At 35.5% G+C, this 24138-nt stretch overlaps 1 protein-coding gene across 2 annotated transcripts in view; it reads right to left on the bottom strand.

Annotated features, from left to right (window-relative positions):
• CBFA2T2 (CBFA2/RUNX1 partner transcriptional co-repressor 2) overlaps positions 1 to 24138 on the bottom strand; it is a 208890-nt gene that overhangs the window by 69594 nt on the left and 115158 nt on the right. The window lies entirely within an intron of this gene.

The following is a 24138-nucleotide window of genomic DNA, read 5'->3' on the forward strand; positions in this document are numbered from 1 at the left end:
TTGTAACTTCAGTGTTCTCAATCAATTCTCTTCTCTAGTGCTAGGGCCAGATTAGTCTCTCATTTCTTGCCTAACTAGATTCTCTCTGGGATTCAAACTATTCTGTACACTGCTGCCAGGCATCCATTTCACCAAGAACCCCTTCCTCTGTTGTCTTTTGTTCCTAGACTAGAATTCATGGTCCTCAGGATGATAAACGCTCACATTCATCCCCATGAAAAATTATATTTCAATCAGGAGACTCTTCCATACATAATTCTGTGCTCACATAGTCTCCATTTCCTAGAACTTCTTTTCCTTTTTCTAGATCCATTTAAATTTTTCACAACACGTTTGTTCCAATATATTGGTCCTGTAGTCACTGTCACCATATCTAGGACATGGCAACTAATTGTTGTTGGTTAATTAACAGGGAAAATGACATAAAAGGTAATTATGCTATTTAATTCTGTTGAAGCGTGATTAACAGGTGTGCTATTTACATGTAAGCAAGTTATGCTTACTGTCCCGTTAATCTAAAAAACTTATTCAACTTTACTGGATGCTAAGGACACAAATTAAGTATGACGAGCCATATGAATCCATCAGTACCACTTTAAAGAAACCACCCCTCAAAAATATACAATGTATTATTAATGCATCATCATGATATAAGGAAGACAGTCTAATGTCATATAAATCATGAATCCGGTCATCATGGTAACTATAAAGAAGCTAAATACAGCTGTTTTTAAATTGCTGGGGAATATCACAGACTTATGTAGGCATTAAACTCTTTCCGTGGGCTTTTCTCTATATTCATCTACCCTCCTCCAAATATACACACACATAGCTGTTACTGAATGAAAAATATATACTGTAATGAAAAATATAACTTTTAAAAGGTTATTTGCTGTTTTAATTATATTCTATTAAGTAAAAACAAGTCTGCACAATGCAGAGGCATGTAGGCCCAGTCCTATCTTTCAAATATTATTTCTTTGAAATTATTTGAAATTATAACCATCAGGCTAGTTTAGACTTAGATATCTATTTGATACTGTTTTCCCCAAATTTGTTTAATAAAACATCTCATTTCCATACACACACACCTTATATTGCTGGACAAGATAGGACCATAAAATGATCAGCTAAATGAATTCTTAAATTTCTGAAAAGGAAAAACAAAATGATTATACACTTAAATGCTCTGCCTGAAAAATGTGGGGTCATAATTGTCCAGATGGCCCTGGAAAAGAAAAGATGAGTTAGTTTCTATGGCAGGGAGTCTACACTACGTTGCTCTATTTTTGGGGGTGGGGTGGGGTTGGGGGTTGGGGAGGGTGTGAATGGTCTGGGAATTGAACCCAGTCTCCCACATGGAAGGTGAGCATTCTACCACTGAACCACCAAGAATACCCTCATAGTTTGTTCTATTTTAATTTCATTTATTGTCAATAACAACTTTAGAAGCTGGATAGTACTGACTCCATGTTATAAACAAGGAACAGATTTTAAGGAGGAACTATTCCCACTGTGAAAGAGCTAGAAAAGTAACAGCTAATGAAAACGGAGGTGTGTTCTCAGACTGGCATTTTAGGCACTCCATTCCTTGTGGCTGCTCATTGTGCCTGGCAGATTCTAGTATTTCACTTCCAACCGGGGGCTACGTTCCAGACTCATTCATTCGTGTATCTCCCACAGCTCCAAGAGTCCTCTGCACTGTTCTACACCATTTTTAAGTTTCAGCTCTTATTTAAGCAATATGTTTTGAATTACACCCTTGAGGTTTCCATCTACCACAAACCTGCTAAGAGTTTTGTTAAAAATAGGATTTCAAACTTGTGTCTGATGCTCCTTTTATCCACCTTGTCAAAAGACAAGTAGAACATATGGAATACAATAAATAATAGGGGAAACAAATGTTAAAATAAATTTAGTTTGAAATGCTAGTGATAAATGAAAGTGAGGGGTAAGGGGTATGGTATGCATAATCTTTTTTTTCTCTGTTATCGTTTTATTTCTCTTTCTGAATGGATGCAAATGTTCTAAGAAATAATGAATATGCAAATATGTGATGATATTGAGAATTACTGATTATATATGCAGAATGGAATGATATGTTAATGTTTTTGTTTGTTCTTAATTTTTTAAATTAATAAATAAACAAATTTTTAAAAATAGGATTTCAATTTATTAAAAACTTTGATTTTTGGCAGGGAGAGGCGTACTATGGAAATAGTTATATATTTTTCTTTCAATACTATCTTTGCATTATAATATCAACTTCAATTGATTAGGTTATAAAAGTTATAAAAACTTTTAAAAACTCTTAAATTGTGCCTTACAACAAACCAAGGAATAAATAAAACGATAATGCAGAAGTCTTTCAAACAGGCCAGAAATGAAGGCTCAAGAAAGAAATATCATGAGCTGAATGGCATTGGTACTTGTTAGTGGGAAAAAATTAGTTTTTTTTTGTCTGCATATAAGTTTCTATTCTAACTACAAAAACATTCATTTTTAGTTCAACAAGTTCATCATTTTTAGTTAATACTTGAGCAAAATAAAACAAAAACTAACAATGCATATTTTAAATTACAATATCAACAATAATACTTAAGTCTATATTTCTATATTGTGTTTGAGATTTCAATCTTCCCTTTTTAATGGGAAGATTCAATGATTCACTCTAAATTCCTGACTTCATCACTATTAAAAATTTCTAATGTAATTTAAACTAATGGAAATAAACAATGGAACAAATGGTCCAGATGTGAGCATCTACCTCATTTGCACTGGGGCAAAAATTGTGAGGTAAGATTAACGCCTTTAACAGCAAAATAGTCCAAACATAACGACTAAAAATGAAATATATGTAAAATAATTCAACTTTTGGTTTGGAAAACATCCAAGATGTTTTCCATGCTGGTCTACTTCAGAAAAAGTAATTAAAATTGACTTCACTCAACTAAGGCAAAGAGTATTACATTTAAATAGTGATGTTTAGATGTAAATAGAGACAATTCTACAAGAAGCTTCAACCAAGTTCACAACTTCCAAACACTGACAATTCCAAATATCTATGTCCTAATTATAAACCTTCTAAGGAAAAGAGGAGTTAAAATACATGAATCTCTGTGCAATCAGAGGACGCCTTCTTAATTCAGAGCTGCTTTTCTAAACTTACTTCCCTGTTATGAGACCCTCCTTGGTCCTCCAAGCTCTAACCACAAAATTCTGTTGATTATTTAGAAACTCTTAACTTAGAAGGTTTTATCAATTTGAACTCATGCCCAATGCAAGAATTGCTATCAGATATGCATAGTTGACAAGGAAAATTTTCAGAGAAAGACACAATGCAAATAAAGGCAGATTAAAACTATATTTCAAAAGCCAATCATAAACAGTAATCATGCTTGTCTTCTAAAGTTACTTTCCATTTACCTTGGCCAAAGTTTCAATGCAAATTTCCTCACAGTTCTTCAGCCAGGCCTCTATTACTCTGCCAAAGCATAAAATAATGGGATGGTGAATTTAGAGAGAAAATAATTATGTACTGCAGTTTGGACTGGAAGGTTTTCTAGATTATCTAGATGCTTGTCGTACTATTAGTTTTAGTATCTGATTACTAATGTATTAATTAGAAAAAGTACAGAAATAAAGGCATTTCAAAGTATATTCAATTCGTGGAGTTAAGAAACTATGTCTCTGCCAGAAACCCGTTTCTTTGACCTTGGCTCCTGGAAATCTGCCCTGAAGAAAATAACTCAAGGGAAAAAAATTTATACCACAGAGGAACGGTTATTTAAACTGAGAAAAAGGATATTAATGTGACCTGTACAAGCACTGATATTATAATTATGAAAATAATTCAACACGGGATACATGCATACAATATAAAGTTATATGGGAGGAAAAACTCCTACAAAAATTATCTGTGTGGTATGATAAAAGTTAGTATCTTCAGATTAGCACAATCTTAGTCCTGAGAAAGGCTGTAAGGGAGGGTAGGTAGAACCCCTGAGAAAGGACTTTCAATGAGACAAGGATCTCAAAGTCAAGAATAAGATGGTGGTTCCCAGGTGAGCTGCGTCCCTACCTGAATGACCTGCCCTAATGTCTCCTTAATTAGTTCAAATAATTGCTCAGTTTTTCAAAGTAAACTCACTTGCCTTTGAGTTGGGAGAAAACAGATTTATAACCACTTACCCTAAATTAGAAATTATCTTTACATTAGATATTAAAACATTTTTAATCATCATGACCTTTCTAGGAGAAAGAGTAGTTACAGCCTCAGAAATTAATGTTAATTTCAAGTTGTACTTCAGAAATTAAAAATTGAGCCAAAAAAAAAAAAGTTTAATTCTTAAGCTCAGGTACAGTGATGCTTACTTTCTCCAGAGTTATTTGGAGCTTTTTCTGGTTTTGAAGTAATGCTTTAAGAGTGTAAGAAGATGTTCTTCAAGATAAACTATACTATAAAATGATTTTATGGAAAGTTGGAGGTCATACAAATTGTTTTACGTGTGAATAGAGAGAGTGGTGGGAGTATTTCTGAAGGTAACATTTAGTCAAGGGTTTCCTTAATGTAGTTATTTAGAAAAGATTCAGAAAAGATTCAGAATGGCTATTTCTTGTCTGTTTCCATGGTGTCTTATAGTTCTAACTAAATGTATTGATATATACTAAAGATGTATTAAACAGAAGAAGTGAGTGAATAAAAAAAGATACATATAGTCACAATATGGAAAGGAACATGAAAATGGAATTGATGAGATGTAAAGATAGCAGGTAAATACGAAGCAAATTCCTTTAATCCTTTTGGAACACTGCTTATAAAATTTTTTTTTACTCTGACATTAAATTTGCTTTTCTACAAAAACAATACCCATGGACTGCCATGCATCCCTAAGTGTTAGTTTTTCTTCACACACAGACAGTAAAATCTAGTTACAGTGACCTCATTTTTTAAACAAAATTTTGACAAGTAGCTAGGGTTAAGGATACAATGGGACAATTTGAAATTGGAAGCAGATTAGAAAAACTAAGGTTTAGAAGTCAGAAGCCCTAGATCCCAGGTCATTCTCCACCTAAACAGCATAGATGGGTAAAAGCATACTTCTAAACTAGACCTAGGTTACAAATCCCAGTTCTTCCCACAGCTTGGTTGTATGACCAGGGCATGTAATTATTGTGAAATTAAAGGATATCACAACCAAACAAACCAAAAACAGTGATTTACTATCTCTGTAAAATGGCCAATTAAGTGTGCTTTTCACTCCAATCTGTTTTTTAAACTTCAAAATATTTTCCACATTTTAAACCATGACCATCCAACTATTATTGTTGTTACTACCTATATTGCTTGTAACAAGAAAACATCTGAAGATGATAAGATCTTAACTTGATAGATGGAAGGAAAAATGTTCTAACTTTAAAATATCATTTAAACCTAACGATCAAGATGAGCATATGCAATCAAGAAAAGATACAGAGCAAATCCACAACTGAAAGCATGGGATGGCTGGTACAGGAGGGGGTATAGTGAATTGCTTCTAGTATTCTGAGACACTTGTTCTCTAGGAGTGAAAGTACTGAGAATGAATGCATTAACAGCAGGTTAACTGCAGAAAAATTACATCTGATGAAATGGTTTCTAAATGAACTGCTGGCAGAGAGACGTGGTCACCACCTAAATCCAAACAAGGTGACTGGGACAAACGTATACATCCAGACTCCCTCTGTGATATATTTAAATTCAACAAACAATTCTTTCTCAATTGTATGTAATTTCATCCTTTTTAAAATGAGATAATTAAAAAATATTTAGTAAATAAGACTATAAAACTCTAAGACTTTTCATATAAATATACTCCCAGCTCAAAAAGAAAAAAATACCCTAAGCCTCATCATGTTATATTTGAATTTTGGGTTCATGAAAATAATTACATATCCCCAAATAAGGCTTACAATTAGTTGAAGAATTTTAAATTAGAAAGCCATATAGTCAGTCCACCCAGCTTCCCACTCTAGACAAATAAATTGAGACCCAGAGAAGCTTAGGCTGTCGCCCTGGGGAAAGGCCCATCACCATGTAACTACAACAATTTTACAGTAATGACTAAACTGAAATGATTTTTCAAGTTAGCACAATAGTGTTCTTGTATAATGGGTTGCCAGAAATAAAATAATCTAAAGAATATAATGTTATGTATCTTTGATGAAAACATGCTCATTCTTGGTCATTTCTCCACTGAAATAATGATAGATGAATATGCAACAACATAGAAAAAGCCCTGACATAAACGAAAAGATCAGGATATACTACAGCATATTCAAGGATAATATGTGAAAACAAGTTTGCACATATATTTAAATTAAATAATAGAAGGCATGTGGGGAAAATAAGTTGGTTTTAATAAAAGGTGGTGTTGTCATTCTTAATACTAGAGGTTACCATGATAATTTATTTTGTCAAACATCACTGAAAACTAGCATTTTACCCAAACACTACTAAATGCTTAGGATACAAAAATGAAGCTGAAGTTCCAAATTTTCAAGGAGTTCACGATTTAATTGGGTGTCAGGAGTTATCATTTAAGATCCTGTTTTGGGCCATGTCCACCTTTAGGAAGCAGCTTGAAAACTAAGACCCCTCTGCACCATACGAAGAGAATATGCACATAAACATTATAATTGAATCCAGGGATCTATATACAGATTTCAAGTTACAAGTGTCGTTTCTAGAGACCTCACTTGGCCCACCTTTCTGACATTTATCTTAGTTCATTGGTATACAAATTTTAAGGATAACTTCTCATTATGGCTTTGAGAAGAGGGAACAGATGGTCCACACAGCATAAACTCTCCCAAGAACTAATTTTTACCAATCACACATAGTTAAAACCCAGATTTTATCTACTGATTAGTGAGCAACAGAAACTCTCATAATGACTTGACAATTATTCAGTGTGACAGCTGTTTGTACCACTACCAAATGTGAGTTTTAAAACAGAGGATAACACCTCTGGTTCCCCTGGATTTAAAAAAACAAAACAAAACAAAACAACAAAAACCTGAGTTTAAATACTGATCACGAGAATAAAACAAGTCATCACAAAGAAATTTTTTAAAGGTAATTCTTGGAAATTAGGTAACCAACAAAGACAACCACAGATACTCATTTCAATGTTCACGTCTGTATCATATTTCAGGAAATAGTTCATTAAAAAACAAAAACCAGCAACGTCATCTGTAACCTACAGATAAGCCCTACCTAAATGGAGAGAAATATCACTTTCCTGGGTGATAGTTTTGGCTCTTCTATCAGCTGCTGCATAATGAAGAATATCAAAAACTTTTTCATTCATATCACAGGCCTGCAAATGGACCTTTTATTCATTTTTGTTTTAGAAGAGACCAGCCTGTGCCCCTCAAGTAAGTTGGGTTATGTCTATCTTGAACACTGCTATATTCCCAATACTAAGTCCAGTGGCCAGAACATAGCATATACCCGATTTTTACTTGATGAATGAATAAAGTAAACTCTTAGATTCTTGTTGCTGGATAAACAGAACGATCACGTTTTCCAAATAATAGGACTACTACGTTAAAAACAATCAGGATATGAAAGTAGGACCAGAACTTTAATTTAAACCCAAATAAAGCAACATAGATGTTAGTTTTGTATCTTACGGGGGATAACCAAAAGCACTCTTTCATACCTTTATATATAGATTATTCTAAACACAACAGAAATTGTACCGTACTATAATTCTCTTCTGCAACTTTTCATTGAAAATACCTAAAATGCATTTTATTTTATTTTGTGAGTTTTAAAATTTTAAGAATATTTCTGGTATTTAAAAAAAATGACAGGAGGTACAGGTACCAATATGTTTATAGGATAACACTAAGGATATAGAATAGCCAAAACAATCTAGAAAAAGAAAAACAAAATTGGAGGACAAACTAATTAATGTCCAAACCTACTATGGAATTACATTAATAAAGACTATGGTATTTGTGTGAAAATAGTCAAAAAGGTGAACAGAATGAAGTTCAGAAATACACCCACGCATATTCAATCAATTGATTTTCAGTAAAGGTATCAACTCAATTCAATGGTGAAAGAAAAGCCTTTTTACAAATATTGCTGGAACACATAGATACTACGTGGAAAATATAAACTCAATCCTATCTTACTCCACGTAAAAAAAATTGATTCAAGATGGACCGTAGACCTAAATTTAACATCTAGGGGAATATTTTTGTGACTTCATCGTAAGTAAAGACTTCTTGGTAAGGTTACAAAAGCAGAAACCATAAAATTGAAAAGTTGAAAAAATATGCTTTGTCAAAACTAAAATTTTCTGCTCCTCAAAAGACACCATTAAAAACTGAACAGATGACCCACAGATGCGAAAAATTATTCACAGCTCATATATCTGACAAAGGACTCATCTAGAATATATATATAAAACTTCAACAAATCAGTGATAAAAGACCAATAATTTTTTTGATGGGCAAGAGATTTAAACAAATACCTCACAAAAGAAGATATATTAATGGCCAGTAAGTACAAGAGGTGTCCAACATCATCAGTCATCAAGGAAATGCAAATTAAAACCACACACTCACTAAAGAAGCTAAAATTCTAAAAAAGACTGACTATTATATGTTAAGGGGGATATGGAGCATCTGGAACTCTTAATTATTGCTGGTGGGAGTATAAAATGGCACAACCAATGTGGAGAACTAGCAGAAGTTCCCTATAAAGGTAAACATATCTCCCCAATGATTGAATAAATTCAACTCCAAGAGAAATTAAAACATGTTCACAAAAAATTTTTCCTGGAATGTTAATTCATACATTGCTGGTGGGAGTATAAAATGACATAACCAATGTGGAGAACTACCAGCAGTTCCTTATAAAACAACTCAAACGTCCATTAACATACAGATGAATGGATAAACTGTCACACATCCATATACGAAAACATTAAAAAGTAAGCATCTACTCATTCAAGCAATTACATGGATGAAATTCAAAAGCAAAGTAGCCAGCCATGAAAGAATATACACTATATGATTCCATTTATAAGTAAAAATGAGACAATGGTTGCAAGAGTTGAGTAGTAATTGACTGGAAAAGGACATAAGGGAAATTTTTCTAAATTTTGTTTTACAGATAGTTACAGAGATGTAGACAACTGCCAAAAAAACTCATTGGACTGTGCATTTTATTAAATATATATTATATGTTTATATATATATTATATGTATGTATATATATATATATATATATATATATATATATATATATATATATATATATATATATATTTAAAAGTCAATTCAAGAGGATTCCATCATCTATTTTACAGCCCCTCCCCAAGGGTACTTTCTGCCTGTAGATGTTATCTTCTTAACACTAGCTATTTTTGTAAATCAGGTCTCTGAAAAAGTGTTAGGAAAGGTTCTCCTGATCTGTTTGGCCAGTTTATACCATCCTTCAAATTTTCTGTTGTATTTCATCCTGAAGGGTGAGTTTCAATAACTGGAGAATCACTTTTGCATCCTGACTGAGTAGTGCTCACTTCTTATCAATAGCAGATGTGGAAATGAGTCAGGGTAAGCATCATGCCAAGGTAACAATTTTTCTCCTATTCAAGAACTAATATCCTTCTTAAGTTCCAAGTCATCCAAACAGAGAGAATGACATCTGGAAATAAACTGCAATGCCATGTGTTTGGCACCTTCAGATGATAGCTGTAGGCATTACAAGCAGAAGGCTAGTGTACCAGCCTTGTGGGGCATCACATAGTATAGCAATTCCACAATCTTGCAATATGGAGAAAGTGCTAAAAGCTGTAAGGGAAAGTAGGAAAAAATGGGATTAAGCAGACATTCATTGAGTAAGATTTCCTTGATTATGGGTTCTTTTTACAAATAAATGGTAATCGTTTATTTTATTTTCATATTCAACCTTAGGCCCAGATTCTCTACTTGTCCACAGTCTCGACTTCTCAATTTCCTATCATTTTTCTGGCATCTACTCTAAAAATCCTAATACTCCCAGGAAACTTATACTCAATATAAATTAATTCAACCATATATAAACTGCCCTAGAAAATGTAAAATTCAAGAGATGTGAAAAATTTTAAATGAGGTTTATAAACACTAAAGTAGTTGGGTATACAGGGAAAAATAAAGTGAGAAGCAACCACTTACTTTCAACCTCATGCTTTTTCCTGTAATTATAATACTCTTATATTAACTTTTGAGACCTTGGTGTTATTTGTATTATGCCTCCATTTATTCTTATCTTATAGCTAAAAGGTGACTAGTTGGTAGTAAAGGAAAATTTGTTTAAAAGCTTTCTTCAGATACATGTGACCTCTATACCCTCTATCAACTCATACTGATAATAAAGCAGGTTTACCCAAGATTTGAATTGGGCAAGACTTTCTGATAGGAAGAATAAGTTAGGAAACAGCTACAATAATGACAGCTACCACTACTTCCATTTCCATTTATGTATTTATAAATAATATAACACTTGTTACATGCAAAGAATGGTCTAAGCATCCTATAAATATTTTCTTATTTATACAACAAACTAAGACAATGCGAGGTAACATTAGGATCCCCATTTTAGTCAACTGGAAATTAAGAAGTTTAATTATGTACAAGGTCATAGTGCTAAGGAAAGTTGACAGCTCTGCTAGACTCCAAAGCCCATAACTATGCCAGGGTATAGAAAAAAGAAACCTAAACTGAGTGATGCTAAAAGACTGAATTATTATAGGGCTCAATGAGGTTTGTACATTGTGACCAAGAATTTAATATATAAAAAAGAAAATGAACATGAGTGCTAACTGTAGCTCAAAGACTTCACATTCCTCTATAGTTCCTATCTTTCTTCCCAAGTATATGAAAGTTAAGTCCATATTGGAAGTGGGCACGAAGAATTTTGGAAGACTGAAAAGTAGAAGCTATTAAAACAAGAACTCATTTGTGTTTTACATTCACAACGAGAGATGTTTCTGATAAAGCAGGCCCACTCTTGTCAAATAAAACGGCTACTACAACAATGGGCAGTGGGAGTGCTTTCAGCAGTAAAAACAAGTAAACCGGGCAGGCCACGGTGGCTCACTGGCAGAGTTCTCACCTGCCATGCCGGAGACCCAGGTTTGTTTCCTGGTGCCTGCCCATGGGAAAAAAAATAAAAATAAAAAGCAAATATAAATTTGAAGATGTTTTCTGCACACCAAGATCACCCTTCTCTTCCTAGTATAGTACCTTGTTTTTAGTTTGTTAAATGGTGCCCAAATGCAATATACTAGAAATGGAATGGCTTTTGAAAAGGGAATTTACTAAGTTTACAGTTCTAAGGCCATAAAAATGTTCAAATTAAGGCATCCAGATAAAGATACCTTGACTCAAGGAAGGCCAACGTCTGTCACGTGAGAAGGCACATGGTTGGCTTTTGCTGGTCCCTGCGAATGGTTCCATTGTTTCCAACTTCTGATGCCTGTGGTTTCCTCCCTAAGCATCATGACTCTGGGTTCTGGTTTGCTTAGCATCTCATGGGAAGGCACATGGCAACATATGTTGGGCTCTACATGTCCAAACATCTGTGTCCAGTACTCTGCTCTCTCTGTCAGCACTCCAAGCACCTTCAAATGTTTCTCTCTGTCAGCACGGAAGCAATTCTCTTTTCTCCAAAATGTCTCCTCTTTAAAGAAGTCCAGTAAATGAAGCGAGACCCACTTTGACTGGGTGGAGTCAAATCTTCATCTAATCAAAACGCCACAACCAAAATTGAGCAGGTCAATCTTCATGGAAACAATCTAATCAAAGACTTGAACTTTGGTCTGGCCCCATAAGATTGGATCAGGATGGGAAAAAAAATAGCTTTTCTGGGGTATATAACAGTTTTAAATTAGCACATACCTCAAAATTAACAATCCAGAAAATTCATTCCTTTGACTATTGCAAAAAAAAATTCTGGAACCCTTAGAAAATGGCTAAATAATAAGGATGGGTACAAGTATAAAAGGTCAACAGTTGTCACTCATCATTGAAATGACTATCTTGACAATGATACCCGAAAGCATACTCAGGTAACGTATTGCTTTTCTGAAACAGACAGAAGAAGAGAGACATGATAAAATGAGTTAGAAAATAAAATCTCTTTGGCAAACATTCCAGTGATACAATTAACACCTACTCAATTCATCTGCTAAGAAAGCTCAATCTTATTTTGGCATGGAACTGAAAATCAATATAGATGGTATAAAACATGGCAATAAATGAACTGAGAAAACTATGGAATCTCATGGACAACTCCACCCAATATGGAATAAAATTCCAGAGATGGAGTATGCTCATAAATTTGGAATGGTTATAACACATTCTGTTTCCAAATCTGTAATTCATCAAAAGTATAAGCAAAAATACTTTTGGGCCAAGATGGTGGGCTTAACAATGTGCGCATTTTAGTTTGTCCTCCAGAATAACTACTAAATAACCAGAAACAGTACAGAACAGCTCCTGGGGTCACGTCAGTGACTGGACACACAGCGTACCCCAGTCTGGACCAGCTGGACTGGCTGCGAGCCCCCACAGAACCGTGAGTTCCGCAAGCCTCAGCGGCCGGCGCCCCTCCCCCACAGTGCCGGTGCCCCCCCCCACACAGTCTGCTTCCCAGAGGGGAAAGGAAAGACACTTTACCAGCAGCAGGGGCTGAGCACAACCAAATACCAATTGTGGAATTAACTAACAAATTCTGACTACTAGAAATAGGCCCCCAAGCTCAGGTGAACCTGGTCAAAGCAGAGGTCGCTCATTTTTGCCCAGGCGCCAAGGGGGCAGGCTGACTGAAAAAGGTAAAAAAAAGAAGGAAAGAGAGGTTTTTGTGGCTGTGTTTCTATAAAGGCTTGACTGCCTTTGGATATACTGGCAGGACTTCTCAGGCTGCACCTGCCCCAGGCATAGGCAGAAGTGAGCTCTTTTGGGGGCTTGTCTGGAGCCTGTGCCTTCCCCAGGGGAGGGGTGAAGCCCAACTCAGGTGGAATCCCTCCATCAAGGAATTCAGACACCAGGACTTGGTAATTTGAAGCCATTAAAACCAGCCTACAACCTCTCCTCTGTCTCCACCATGTCCCCAGCAGGGAGAGTCTGCCAAAGCTAAAGGTACTGCATCATCTTATACTGGTGGGACCTGTAGGCAGACAAGCGCCACACACAGGGCAGGATAAGAAAAACAGAGCCCAGAGACTTCACAGGAAAGTCTTTCAACCTGCTGGGTCTCACCCTCAGGGAAAACCGATGCAGGTGACTCTTTCCTCCTGATAGGAGGGCCAGTTTGGTCTGGGAAAATCCGGCTGGGGTCTATAATATCTAAGTAGACCCTCCTAAGTGTGGGGGGAGGGGGAAGGCACCACACAAGCAGGGCAAGAAACAAGAAAACAAGAACTGAAAACTTCTCCTCTGTTAAACAAAACTTAAGCTAGAGGTCCAGATAAAGCTGAACTGAATGTCAAAGAACAGAGAGACAACAAATTCATACAGCAAGAAAACCCTAGGTAAAAGGAGTGAAAGCAATCTCCAGAATAAACTAATTAAAGTAATTAAATGCTTAGACACCAGCAAAGAATAACATATCACACTAGGAAAATTGAAGGTATGGCCCAGTCAAAGGAACAAACCAACAATTCAAATGACATACAGGAGCTGAAACAATTACTTCAGAATATATGAACAGACATGGAAAACCTCATCAAAAACCAAATCAATGAATTGAGGGAGTATATAAAGAAGGCAAGGAATGAACAAAAAGAAGAAATCGAAAGTCTGAAAAAACAAATCACAGAACTTATGGGAATGAAAGACACAGCAGAAGAGATGAAAAAAACAATGGAAACCTACAATGGTAGATTTCAAGAGACAGAACATAGGATTAGTGAACTGGAGGACAGAACATCTGAAATCTGGCAAGAAAAAGAAAATAAAGGGAAAAAAATGGAAAAATATGAGCAGGCACTCAGTGAATTGAATGACAACATGAAGCACACGAATATACATGTTGTGGGTGTCCCAGAAGGAGAACAGAAGGGAAAAGGAGGAGAAAAACTAATGAAGGAAATTATCACTGAAAATTTCCCAACTCTTATGAAAGACTTAAAATTACAGATCAAAGAAGTGCACCCTACCCCAAAGAGAATAGATCCAAATACATGTACTCCAAGACATTTAATGATCAGAATGTCAGCGGTCAAAGAGAAAGAAAGGATCTTGAAAGCAGCGAGAGAGAAGCAATCCATCACATACAAGGGAAGCCCAATAAGACTATGCTCAGATCTCTCAGCAGAAACCATGGAGGCGAGAAGACAGTGGGATGATATATTTAACTTATTAAAAGAGAAAAACTGCCAACCAAGAATTCTATATCCAGCAAAACTGTCCTTCAAAAATGAGGGAGAAATTAAAACATTTTCAGACAAAAAATCCCTGAGAGAATTTGTGACCAAGAGACCAGCTCTGCAAGAAATACTAAAGCGAGCATTAGAGACAGATACGAAGACAGAAGAGAGAGGTATGGAGAAAAGTGTAGAAAGGAAGACTATGAGTAAAGGTAAAAAGAAGGAAAATTAGATATGACATCTAAAATCTAGAAGGCAAAATAACAGATGAAAGTACTACCCATGCAGTAATAACACTGAATGTTAATGGATTAAATTCTCCAATCAAAAGACATAGTCTGGCAGAATGGATTAAAAAACAGGACCCATCTATATGCTGTCTCTACTCAAAGGACATGAGGGCAAGGACACAAATGGACATTTGCACACCAATGGTTATAGCAGCATTATTTACAATTGCCAAGAGATGGAAACAGCCAAAATGTCCATTAACAGATGGTTGGCTAAACAAACTGTGGCATTTACATAAGATGGAATATAATACAGCTGTAAGACAGAATAAAGTTATGAAGAATGTAACAACATGAATGGACCTTAAGGACATTACACTGAATGTGATTAGCCAAAAACAAAAAGACAAATACTGTATGGTCTCACTGATATGAACTGATATTAGTGAATAAACTTGGAATATTTTGTTGGTAACAGAGACCATCGGGAGATAGAAATAGGGTAAGATATTGGGTAATTGGAGCTGAAGGGATACAGACTGTGCAACAGGACTGAATATAAAAACTCACAGATGGACAGCACAATATTACCTAACTGTAATACAATTATGTCAAAACATTGAATGAAGCTGAATGTGAGAACGATAGAGGGAGCAGGACTGGGGGCATAAATGAAATCACAAAGAAAGATAGACAATAAAGATTGAGATGGTATAATCTAAGAATGACTAGAGTGTATAATTATAGTGACTAAATGTACAAACTTAAAAAATGTTTTTGCATGAGGAAGAACAAAAGAATGTCATTACTGCAGTGTGCTGAAAATAGGTAATTAATATTTTAAAATTTCAACTTATGTGTAAGACTAAAGCAATAAATGTTTATTTGTTACAAATTTATACTTTGACTAGTGCATCTCCTAATATAACTTATGTATATAGTTGGTTGAACACCTTAAGTAGGTGGAACTTTGTATAGGACATAAGATTTTGTTGGTTTCTCCAGGTGATGCCCTGATGAATCCCAGAGTAATCTGATCAGTGAGTGGAAAAGTATATGCAAAGTTCCCTTCGGGGTATGGTGAGAATGGGGAAAATGCAACTTCCTCAAGCTGAATTCTTGATATTCTCACCAGCAGTGTGGGCAACCAAAGCTACAGGCTGAGCACCCAGTCTTGGGGTTTGTTCATATGAAACTTAACCCCACAGGGAATAGGTCAAGCCCACTTAAAATTAGGCCTAAGAGTCAACCTCAAGAGAACCTCTTTTTTTGCTCAGATGTGGCCTCTCTCTCCAGCCGGCACAACAAGCAAACTCACCACCCTCCCCCTGTCTACGTGGGACATGATTCCCAGGGATGTGAAATGAGACAGTGTCAATGGCTGTGAGAGTCCAAACAGAGTTGAGAGATTATCCTGAAGGTTATTCTTATGCATTAAGTAGATATCACCTTGTTATCCAAGATGTAATGGAGAGGCTGGAGGGAACTGCCTGAAAATGTAGAGCTGTGTTCCAGCAGTCATGTTTCTTGATGATGACTGTTTATTGATATAGCTTCTACAATGTGACTATGTAATTGTGAAAACCTTGTGCCTGATCCTCCTTTTATCTATCTTTTCAACAGACGAGAAGAATATATAAAATAAAAATAAATAATAGGGGGAACAAACGTTAAAATAAATTCAGTTTCAAATGTTAGTGATCAATGAAAGGGAGGAGGTAAGGGGAATGGTATGTAAATTTTTTTTCTTTGTTTTGTTTTATTTTTCTGTTCTTTTTATTTCTTTTTCTGAATTGATGCAAATGTTCTAAGAAACGATCATGATGATGAATATGCAACTATGTGATGATATTGTGAATTACTGATTATACATGTAGAATGGAATGAGCATATATTAAGGATGTTTGCATTTCTTTCTTGTAATTTTTTTAATAAAAAATTGTTTAAAAAAGTATAAGCAAAAATACTGTAGCAAAAGCCTACAGCTGCAGCTTGCAGATGTTGAGGCATGAGCTCTGTGATCAGCAACTATGTTGTCAAATCTGCCTTGGTGGGTCCTCTCCAGCTTACTGTTAAATCAGGCAATAAATGTCTTTGTCATGCCCAGAAGAGGGAGATTTCTTCCACCGGATAGCGCCCTTTGAAATCATGCAATGGAAAAAGCCTTCTTATTTGGGAAGTAATTATCATCATAGAAAATTCCTCTCAAGATTCTATACTCTATTTCAGTTAAGAACAGAGGCCACATGAGTATAAAGACCAACAGGGAAGGGCAGTCACTGAAGCACTGTGTGGAATCAATAAAACTGGAAAGAGCCCACATCCCAGCAATAAGTGACTAAATAAAGTAAAACAATAAAATGGAGTTGTTAAAAATTAGAAAAAAATATATATGTGTATATGTTGATTGCAATTATCCCCAAGACAGGCTTACATATTGTGTATATGTATATGATGAATACTTGTAACAGTCTTCTTTGAGAGAAAGAATGGGGAAGGAGGGGTCAGTGAGAGGAAAAAGTACTTTCCACTGTATACTTTGTTTACAATATCAATCTTCATGTATTATTTGTCAAACACCTAATAAATAAAATATTTGGAAAAAATAACAGAGGCCATCAAGAGGTAGAAATAGGGTAGATTTTGGGTATTTGGAGCTGAAGGGATGCAGACTGTGCAACAGGACTGATTGTAAAAAAGTCAGAAATGGATAACACAATACTACCCAATTGTAGCACAATAACATTAGTACACCGAAAGAAGCTGAATGTGAGAATGATAGAGGGAGGAGGGCTGGGGGCACAAAAGAAACCAGAAGGAAAAATAGAAAACAAAGACTGAAATGGTGTAATCTAGGAATGCCTAGAGTGTACAAAGTAGTGACTAAATGTACAAATTAAAAAAAGATTTTGCAGGAGGAAGAGCACATGAATGTCAATATTGCAGGGTGTTGAAAATAGATGGCAATTCATATTTTAAAACTTAAACTTATGTGTGAGACGAAAGCAAAAAAAATGTTTATTTGGCACAAAATTTATATTTTGACTAGTGCATTTCCTAATACAACTTATATGGACAGTTTAAAAGAACACCATAAGTACATGAAACCTTGACCAGGTCATGAGATTTTGTAGGGTTGTCTAGAGTGATGCCCTGCTAAATCCCAGAGTGATTTGAACAGTGAATAAAAAGGTATTTGCAAAGTCCCCTTGGGGGAATGGTGAAAAGGAGGGAAAATTCAACTACTCCATTTGGAGAAGACCTCATATCCTTGCAAGCAGTGAAGACAACAAAATCAATAGGTTGAACCCTCAAACTTGGGGTTCTTCATATGAAACTTATCCCCGCAAAGGATAGGCTAAGCCTACTTAAAATTAGGCCTAAGAGTCACACCCCCACCCCCACCCCCCCGCCAGAGAACCTCTTTCATTACTCAGATATGGACTCTCAGCCAACACGGCCAGCAAACTCACTGCCCTTCTCCTGTCTACGTGGGACATGACTCCCAGGGGTGTAAACCTCCCTGACAATGTGGGATAGAAATCCTAGAGTGAGCTAGGACTCAGCATCAAAAGATTTAGAAAATCTTCTCGACTAAAAGAGGGAAGAGAGAAATAAGACAAAATAAAGTGTCAGTGGCTGAGAGATTTCAAATAGAGTCGAAAGAGGTTATTCTGGAGGTTATTCTTAAGCATTATATAGATAACCCCTTTTCAGTTTAAGGTGTATTAGAGAGGCTAGAGGGAAGTGCCTGAAACTATAGTGCTGTGTACCAGGAGCCATGTTTCTTTAAGATGATTGTATAATAATAAAGCTTTCGCAAAGTGACTGCATGATTGTGAAAACCTTGTGTCTGATTCTCCTTTTATCTAAGCTATTGAGAGATAAGCAAAAAAATACGGATTAAAAATAAATAAATAATAGGGGGAACGAATGTTAAAATAAATTGAGTAGAGGGAAATACTGGTGTAGAGGGAGGGAAAAGGGGTATGGTATGTATCAGTTTTTTCTTTTTATTTCTTTTTCTGGAGTGATGTAAATGTTCTGAGAAATGATCACAGCGATGAATATACAACTATATGATGATATCGTAAGCCACAGATTGCACAGCAAGTATGGAATGTTCATAGGTTAAAAATGTTCGCGTTGTAGGTTCATCGATTTTATTAGTAAAAATTTTTTAAAAATCCATATCACACACAAAACCCTGCTGACTAGAAGATAAATATCTGCGAACATTGGTATCAGGTGAAGGATCACATTCTAAAAGAGAAAAATAACACAGTCTTCTTGCATAGCAGTCAACCTGCACAAACACCATATGGTCTCCTAATTTAATCAAAAAAGAATCCGGGAGTTTACTTTTTCCACCTGCAGATAAAATGAAAATAAAGGTGCTGGTATTTCGGAAATTATTTTCCCATGCCCAATTTGTCTAATAATATATATATATTCAAGCTTATTCATGGAACCTTCCTTTAAACAACAACAAAAACCCACAAAACATTGTCAACCATATTTATTTAAACAAAGAAATTGACTGATTCAATCTTTTCATTTTACATTTGTATTTTCAAACCATTTCACAAACCCCAGGTTCAAATTCTTCTGTTTTCTCCATTCTAACAACAAAGTTCAGACCTTTACCATCACTTAACCTCAACTATGTTTCAAAATGGTTTCTGTGACTCTATGATTGCCCCTGTGAAATTCACACACTGCCCAGAACATCAAAAATGTTCATCATCAATAAATCAACAAAGAATTAAAAAAAATAAAAAAGAAAAATAATGTTAATCAAGTCAGATGTCCCTGCTTATAAAAACTCTATAATAGTATTAACCTAATACCTGCAGAATAAAGTCCATGCTCTTTGAACATATAGCATGGATAGAATGCTTTCTACCTCTCTAGTTGCCCTATACTACACTTTTGAGCTCCTATTTTCTTGGGACTTTTCAAACTATCAATTCAAGGCTAGCTTTTATTAACATATGAAGAACTGATCTGGATATCATCCCAGAAGCCTTTCCTGATTCACTGTTAGGATAAATGTTTCCTCTCACCAGATGATAGGAATGAGGTAACAATCCAGCATTTTTGCTTTTTATTTCAGCTAAAAGGAAGCTAGGTCAGTGCAGTGCTGAGTGGCAACAGCTTTATCCAACTCAGGATCCTTCTCTAAAAACCTTGGGTCATGACAGTCTTCAGGGTTGTCTTTTTAATGCCTTTTATTGTGTGACAAATCAAAACACATTTGCATTCAGAGGAACTTTAAAGCAAAAAGGCCTTACAAATGTTTATAGTGAAAAGTATATTTTTTGTTATTACAATACTCCCCTACCATTGTCTCACAAAGACCTATAGAGTATTCATCAAACCAGACCTGAACAAAAAGGGGAAAAGAAGTATCAGAAGTATCAGTGGCTAAGAGATTTCAAATAAAGAGGCTAACCTGGAGGTCACTCTTACGCAATCTTCAGTTAGACATTGCTACCTATCATAACTTGTCAAACCACAACCAAAACCATTCCAGCCAATCCTAAAGAACACCTAGGGCAATAAATAAGATTCTACAAATGTTCCATGCATTAGGGTAACTTTCCAAAAACCTACAACCTCCAGATGGGTCCCTGGACCAGATAGGTCCTGAAACCTATAGGGCGCAGCCTCTCCAGAGCATCAGCTACTTCCACCTCTCTTAACCCATATTATTGACAGCCCCTTCCAACATGAAAAAGTTAGAATAGCCATACCCCAATACTCCTAAAAAATGGTATAGAAAGATTAAAGTTGATGGTGGAGTTTTACAAAAAAGGTAGGGTTTAACAAACAAATATGACTGCTGAATCCTTAAAATGTTATTTTTTCAGTCTCTCGTATCTTAGAGCAGCTAGAAGTAAAAACCTAAAATTGTGGAATTGTAACTCATACCAAACTCAGAAATCTGTTCTACAACAAACTGTTGTGCTGTGCTTTGAAATTTTTGCTTTTTTGTATAGATGTTATTTTTCACAAATTTTTTAAGAATAGAAAAGTTTGTAAGATGATAAAAAAAATATTTATTCCTTCTAGCTTCCTATGTTCTGGAGCATCTAGAAGGAAAAATCTGAGAGGATGGTATGGTAGCCTAAGCCAAACTCTCGGATCTGTCCTGTAACTACTTGTTGAAGAGTGCTTTGAAAACTATTGCTTGTTTTCTTTCTTTGCTTGGTACATATGTTATATTATACATGCTCCTTTTCTGTATGTGTCTCAATTTTCTATTTACTTGTTGGGAAAAAAAAAAATCAGATAACTCCAACGTACAACTGCCCAGGTACTCACATCCACCAATTTTTACATTTTGACTCCTTTGTTAAATCATTCTATTTAGTTTCTTAACATTTGAACAGATTGCACACATGAACTTCCTTGAAAACATAATACTTCCATGGAGACTTTCTCTAATCAACGATATTCACTTATGTAATCACCTTAAGTGCACTTTTCAAGTTTAATAAATTTATTACTGACATAAAAGCTTACATTCTACATTCATTCTTACATTTTTATATGTCCCAGTAATGTTATTTTCAACCTTTTCTTCTCCATTCTTAGATCCTATCCAATATCATGTATTACATTTAATTGTCACTATCCCTGAGAGTTTTTCTCTCTTTTAATTGTGAAAACATTTAACACAATCCTCCCAAGCATACCAAAGTGATTAATCACATTTACAATGTTGTAGTACCCTCAACACCATCCTTCATTATCACTGTCCATTCACCATCACTTTCCCTTCAACCCAAATACAAACCATAAATTCATTTTGCATTAACTCCCCATTTCCCCAATCCCCACCCCCAGTAACATGTACTGTACACTTTCTGTGTTTGAGTTTGCATATTCTCTGATATTTTCTCTGTAGTTTCCATAGAATTTAAATTTAAAACCCCAAATCTATAAAAATGCTAAATTTATAATGTGCCATATGTATAACAATTGCATTTGCTTTTTGATACCAACTTTCACTAGCATACATAAATTATGGTCCTATACCCCTCCATCCCAATCTATAATGCAGTTCTTGCCACAAATTACATATTTATACACTATGAGTCCAAAACTACTGATTTGTTATTATATGTTACGCAAATTCAATAGAAAGTAAAAAGTGCTGTAACAAATCAAAAGTAGAATAGTACTGGTATTTATATTTACCAGATATGATGGTTATTAGGTTCTGATGTCAACTTGGCCTAGTGATGATGCCCAGTTGTCGGGTCAGACAAGTACGGTCCTGACATTGCTGCAAGGATATTTCATGGATGGTTGATAAACCAGAAGGCTGGTGTAGTAAATCACCAGTCAGTTGATTGCAGCTATTGCTGATCACATCTGCAATCAACTAAGGCGCATCTCCCACCAACTTGATAATCCAATCAGATGAAGACCCTTTTTTTTGCGTGTTTAATTTTTTTATTTTATTTTTTTAAATACCAAAAAACACCAAATAAACACAAATATTCCTATTTTGATCATCCCATTCTACATATATAATCAGTAATTCACAATATCATCACGTGGTTACAAATTGAAGACTTTTAAGGGAGAAGAGAGACTTTTTCACTGCTTCTTCAGCCAGCCAGTCTCACCTGTGGAGTTCATCCAGACTCTTCATCACAGCCTGCCCTAGGTTTTTTGGATGCTTCCATCACCATGGTAGTGTGAGACACCTTTATAAATCTCATATTTACAGATCTCTCCTGTTGGGGCCTTTGCTCTAGAAAACCCACTAATATACTGGAGATCTTTATTTATGATGTAGTTAGTCAATTGTGTAGTGTCCTTTCCTTTCAATCTGCAAAACAATCCTTTAGCATTGCCTGTGAGGACAACTGCCTATAGGTGACACAGTCCCTCAGCTTTCATATATGTTGGAATGTCGTAATTCACCCTCATTTTTGAAAGACAGTTTTACCACATACAGAGTTATTGGTTGGCAGTTTTTTTACTTCAGCACTTTAAACATGTCTTCCCATTGCCTTCTGGCCTCAAGGTTTCTGATGAGAGACGGCACGTAAATCTAAGACTCTTGTATGAGCCAACCTGCTTTCAGAAATCTCTATTTTTGGCACTTGATAGACTGATTGTAACATGGCACTGTGTGGGAGTTCATTGAGCCTCTTGGATGTTTATATTCATGTCTTTTGTTAAGTTTGGAAATTTTTCAGCCATTATTTCTCTCAGTCCTATTCTCTCTTTTATTCTCCTTCTGAGACTTCCACAATGCATGTATATCGCTATGCTTGATGGTGCCTGGTGTCTCTCAGGTTCCTCAGGCTCTGCTCACTTTTCTTCATTCCTTTCTTTTTCTGTTCTACAAAGGACAATTGCAATAGTCTTATCTTCAAGTTCACTGATTCTTTTTTCTGCCAGCTCCAATCTGTTGTTGAACTCCTCTAGGGAATTTTTAAATTCTGTGATTGGTCTTTTTGGTTCCTTTTCATAATTTCTATTTCTCCACTGACACTCTTTGTCTTCATCTATTTTTTCCCCGATCTCCTTTAGCTCTTTGTCCGTTTTCCTTTACCTCTTTGAGCACATTTAACATCATTAAAACTTTGCCTGGAATGTCCCATGTCTGATCCACTTCACTGGTGGTTTTCAATGCTTTGTCTCTTTGCCTGGACCATCGCTTCCTGTTTCTTTGTATGTATTGTAATCTTTTTGTCAAAATTTGGACCTTTGATATTTTAGTGTGTTATTGCTGGAATTTAAACACTTAGGCATCTGTGCCTTCAGTGTGTATACAACTGCTTTCATGATAGAGCTTTCCTTGATTATCAGGAACTAACCCCCTACCCCCAAAAAAAGAAGGAAAAAATAAAACACCTTTCCCAGTCTTTGTAGACTGATCTGTGCCTGTGTGCTCTATTTCACAATTTATCCTAACAATGAGTTTGGATAAATGATCAAATGTTTATTGAATATGATTGAATACTGTGCTGCTAAAGAAAAGAACAAAGTTGTGAGGCATGCAATGATGTGAATGAACCTGGGGGACATTACGTCCCAGAAACAAAAAAGCAAAATACTGTATGGTCGCATTTAGAAAATACATATAAGAAAATCGGGGCCTAGATTATAAGCTCTTACAACAGTCACATTTAGTACGGAGCTATAATTCTATTTCTAGATTTTAAGAGCCTGTGCTACATGTGTATAACTTGCTATTTCCCTGGAACTTTGGGCACCATGTGACACCTAATACTCAGAATAGGAATTCTGCATTTCTGAAGTTCAGCATTGCCACATGCAACAACTTTCAGAGAAACTGAAAAACAACTAAACATTTCTCCCTTTGGTCTCACGCAGAAGTTGTAAGTTTTAAAATATGGATGATATCAACCTTTACTCTGTATTCTGATTTACCTTAGTCCTATTCAGATCAGTTTCTCTCATATCTCTAGTCAAAGTTCGATTCATTTTTTAACTTTTTAAATAGTTCC

The sequence above is a fragment of the Tamandua tetradactyla genome, chromosome 1 (genome assembly GCF_023851605.1).
Source record: "Tamandua tetradactyla isolate mTamTet1 chromosome 1, mTamTet1.pri, whole genome shotgun sequence".
In the NCBI taxonomy this organism is placed as follows: Eukaryota; Metazoa; Chordata; class Mammalia; order Pilosa; family Myrmecophagidae; genus Tamandua; species Tamandua tetradactyla.